At 39.8% G+C, this 5,021-nt stretch overlaps 1 pseudogene; it reads right to left on the bottom strand.

Annotated features, from left to right (window-relative positions):
• Window positions 1–20: 20 nt before the first annotated feature.
• Window positions 21–5,021, bottom strand: part of LOC109377033 (cleavage and polyadenylation specificity factor subunit 7 pseudogene) — a 12,190-nt pseudogene continuing 7,189 nt past the window's right edge.

Raw genomic sequence — 5,021 nt, 5'->3', positions numbered from 1 at the left:
GATGAATATAGATACAAAAATCACTTTGTGATCTCTTCAAATTCAGCTTCACTCACTGTAGCGGGTAGAATGCCCAAATCTTGGCCGCCATGGTGGTTAGAGGGTTCCAAAGGCCTTCATGTAGACATCTGGTGGAGGCCTCACTGTAGTATTTGGTGGGGAAAGGCGGCTGGATTAAAGTGAGGGGCAGGTGAAATGGCCCAGGGGGAGGTCCAGCTAAATGAGGAGGTAATGGAAACGACAGGAGATGCCAGTAGTGGATGCCAGAATGAGGAGGGACTCCACAAAGTTTGAGGAGAGACAGTGGTGGGGACTGAAATGGGGGTGGGGACGGATCCCTCAGGTGAAAGGCTGAAGGAGTAGGCACAAGGCTCTCAGGGGGTGTGGCTCATCCATGAGCACAGTCACTAGAATCTCGGGCATGATTGAGCTATTCCCTCTCTGGAGACTCAAACATACATTTCTCAGCTTGTGCCTCAGACTGTGACAGGTGCTTCTAGGTGGCTGGCCTCACGTCTACTTTTTCTCCTTTAAGAACTTTTGCTGGCATGAGTTCCAACAATCTGTGGATAGTTTTCAGAGGCTACCACCTCCTCAGCATACCCCTCTGACTGGCCATTTGCTTGATTCTCTGCAAAGTTCAATTCCACACATCAGACTCCCACAAAGGGAAGAACCTGGATCAGCTGCTGGTCCCCACACTAACTCCCATTACTTGTTTGCACTGCCATTTGCTAAGACCTGCCTTTCCTAAAGTTATTATCATTCGTATTTATTCTGTATCTGATTTATTTTCAATCTAAATCATTAAACGGTTGCTTCTACCTTTATCAGGAAAAATATCTTTCCTAATTTAGATCTCAGATCTTGAAATGTTCTCTCTCTGGCAGACCCTAAGCCTTGCAACTTAATTTGAAAAGCTTCCAGAATTCCATTTCCTTCACACGTCTTCTCTCTGAGGAGCACAATATTGCACCGGCTCCAGCCTCCCCAAACTCAGAATTCCTTAGAACCCTCCTTTTCTGACGTCCCTGGAGAGACCCTCAGTCCCCGGCAGGCACTGAGATACAGACGGGTTGATTAGATGCTTCTTTGTCCTCAGTGTTGTGGTTTTTCAATTAGAAATCCTGCATCATCAAAAATAATGTCTTCGTAATTCCTAGCACAAGTTCATGCACAGAGAAACACTTAATATAGTTTTTATGAAGATTGAGCCAGATGTAAATTCAGGGGATGCAGAAGAAAAAATTTAAATATGGTATTTTAATATCTAGCAAGTGAACAATATTTTGGCTTGGATTAATATTAGAAGGGTCAGTAAGCAGGCTCACATAGCTATAATATACTTCTTAATACTTAGAAGCCAAAAGTAATTGAAAAACACACAGACAACAATAAGTTATGTGTTTGAGAGGGGTGAGTCACAAGACCAGCCATATTCCTATATAATGTTGAGTGTTCTCTGTGGTATAAAGATAGTAAACAGTAATATCCTAGGACCCATTACCAGTAGCGTTCCTTTGTGTCTATACAGCCTTAAAGGTATAAGAAGAATTATGGTGCTGGATAGGAGCTAGGTCTACTAAGCAAATGTTTAAGGAATATTAAACATGGGTGGAATAATAAGGACAATCTAATTCAACTTCCTGATTTTACACTCGTGGACTCTAAAGTAGAGACTTGTGTAGGACATCCAGCTAATTAGTGGAATAGTGAATCTTCTGATTGCTAGGCCCATATCCTTCTAACATGATATGTGGATGTGGGGAGTAAGCCTGTGGATTCTTCTCAAGCTGCAAGCTTATCAGGAAGCCAGGAAGGACTTCTAGGGAATCTATGAGTATATAAAGGAAAAAAAAATCCCAAAATGCAGACTAAAGTTATACAAGGATATCATTATCGGCTGTTTAAAATAGTCAGAAAATTAGAAATTATCTGAATTCCAAGGATAAATAAATAGTTGAGTAAATAATAGAGTGGAATGATAGGATAATGCATAATGCAATATTGTGCAGCTATTAAAAGTATTCTAGGGCTGGCCGAGTGGTGCATTGGTTAAGAGTTGGCTTGGGATGCCAGCTCTGAGCAGCAGGGCACCAGTTCGGATCCCACATGGGCCAGTGACACTGCGCCCTCTATAGTGAAGATGGTGGACAACAGCTCGACCTGGAGCTGGGCTGCCGTGAGTCGCCAGCGACAGCGTAGGCTGCAGTGAGGCTGGCCAGCAGCGGGCGTGAGCTTTCGTGAGCTGCAATGAGCCACTGTGAGCGGCTGTCCAACGGCCAGCAAGCGACTGCCTCACCTGGCAAGAGCACAATGATAATACCAACATGGGCCAGTGAAGCGATGTCCTCCACAACTAGACTGAAGAACAAATGGACAGCAACTTGTCTGTTCCCCTCCCCCAATTCCCCAATAAAATCTTTAAAAAAAAGTATTCTATAAAAAATTTTAATACCATAAGCAAAAGCAGGACACGAAATTTATGTATATACTATTATCTCATCTTTGTAGACATAAATATATGCATAGAAAAAATACAGAAAACAGCATACTAAAATGGTAACTATGATTGTCATGGTATCTTTGGAACTAGGTTGTGGGTTTTTTTTTTTTAATAATGTTCTAAAATGTATTAGTTACTCAAAAACTATAAATTCTTACATGAAAGATAGTTTTCAATATCTCTACATCAACCTTTGAATAATAGAGAGTGCACATCAGGAGAAGCCAGACTTTTTATCATTGCAATGTGCTGCTGTGGATATTTTTGACATGCAAAATAAAAGGAAGTAACACCAGAAAATATCAACTGGTTTTATAGTTAATTTGTGACCCTGACAAGAAAACTATTAAACAATCAGGTTTTTATTTTTCTCTAGGTCCAGCATTATTTTTTCCATTATTTACAATTCATTCATACACCACAGGTTACCTTGATTTTGCTTTGAGAGACAGTATTAAAACCATGGTTATTGTGAGTTTGGGTCCTCCAAACAGCAGACGTCAAGATGGGGTTAGCTGTGCAAGAGAGTGTAGCAGCTGTCATGGATAAACGGGGAGAAAAGCAGGAGTAGACAGAAAGAGTCCTTGGAGGGAAACAAAGGTCTGACTCCTCAGAAGCAGAGAGGGAAGGAAGGTGGGGTAGCAAGAGTCTCAGACGGCAGTGCAGTTCCAAGAGCGATTCAGCCAAACCAACGGGGATTCCTCGAGCTAAGATACTCATCCAAGGGGTCTCATGTTGCAGAGTAGCAGGACCACATTTGTATCTGCATCATGCTCAGTCACTGACTGGGAGCCACCTGTGGGAATTGTGACCTTAGTGCAAATGCAGTGGTGTATTCGGAGGGGCAGCTACTAGGACCATAGTCAATTATGCTCATCACAGTGGATACCTGAGCAGCACAAGTTCAGGGCTGCTGCCATAGTCATTAAGATGCACATTACAAGATGTGTAGATGAATGGTTCCCTAAGTCTTTGAAACACAGAATGAGTGACCTTGACATGTTTTGAAGTTCATTACTACAGGCAGATGTGCCAAGAGGCAATGTCTAAAGCAACTTGGAATGAAGCACACATTTGAATTTGTGGGCTGATAATGCATATCACTTTCTAATCGCCTCACAGATACAGAAATAGTGATTGTGTGCATATTTAACTACTCTAGATGAATTCTGGCTGGGGACTGGCAGCTTATCTATTCTGCTGTACTTTGGTTTTGTTTTTGCTAATTCTCTATTTCAGGTAAATATACGAAGATAATAATACATTGTAAATGAGACACCAGTTCAGAAATTTTCAGTTTTTCCTTTGGAAGTGTTGGCTCATCAGAGATTATAATTACTGGAAAGCAGAAATGTAAAGCTGCCATACAAACTGAAATGTTTCTACTATTACTCTCTGAGGCATTTAATCAATTCAGCCAAAGCAATCAACAAACCCATTTGTTTATTATTATACATTCAAATCGCCTAATGACTAACTGGGTTTCTTCAGATTTAATTGACTAGATGTTGAACTGCTGTGATAACATAAACCAGCATGCCCAAATGGCTCTGAAGGTGGCAAGATTGCAGAAAATTTACTATAGCTAATATTATAATGAGTGAAACTCCTTTCAATTATTTTACACTTGAAATAAAAACATAATTAAATTGTAAAATGGTCAAAATAGCTAGAAAGCATGAAACATATAATAAGTGCTTATTAATTTTAAAAATTACCTTGCTGTAACTGAGGGATCATTATTTTAAAACTTTGTCTCTGGGATCTACAGCAATGTGCCTTTGAGTTTCTGGGGCAGAACAAGCCTGGTAGGCCTTGCTCATGAATTCAATGACTATTTTTTACTTTTTTTTTATACTGGTAAGAACGTTAATATAAGATCCACTCTCTTAAAAAATTTTTAAGTGTAAAATATATTATCATTGACTGTAAGTACCATGTTGTACAGATCTCTAGAGCTCCTTCACCTTGCTTAACTGAAACTGTATGTTTGTTAATTAGTAACTCCCCATTTCTCCTTCTCCCCAGTCCCTGGCAACCACCATTCTACTCTTTGAATCTATGAACTTAACTATTTTAGATACTTCATGAGTATCTAATAGAGCCATGCAGTATTTGTTGTCTGTGATTGGCTTATGTCACTTAACATAATGTCCTCAAGGCTCCTCCACGTTGTCACATATTGCAGAATTTCCTTCTTTTTTAGGATCATAGAACATTCCATTGTATGTATGTACCACATTTTCTTTATCTTTTCATCTGTCGATAGACATTTATATTGTTTCCGCATCTTGGCTATTGTGAGTAATGCTGCAACAAACATAGAAGTACTAATATCTCTTTGAGATCTTGATTTCAGTTCTTTCGGATAAATTCCCATAACTGGGGTTACTGGATTATATGTTAATTCTATTTTTAATTTTTAAGTAATCTTCATAATGTTTCCCATAGTGCCTGCATCATTTTGTATTCCCGCCAACAGTGTGCAAGTGTTCAAATTTCTCCACATCCTTGC

The sequence above is a fragment of the Hipposideros armiger genome, unplaced genomic scaffold, assembly GCF_001890085.2.
Source record: "Hipposideros armiger isolate ML-2016 unplaced genomic scaffold, ASM189008v1 scaffold_1265, whole genome shotgun sequence".
In the NCBI taxonomy this organism is placed as follows: Eukaryota; Metazoa; Chordata; class Mammalia; order Chiroptera; family Hipposideridae; genus Hipposideros; species Hipposideros armiger.
Note: the sequence above shows the minus strand (reverse complement) of the source record. Positions and strands in the feature narration are given on the sequence as shown.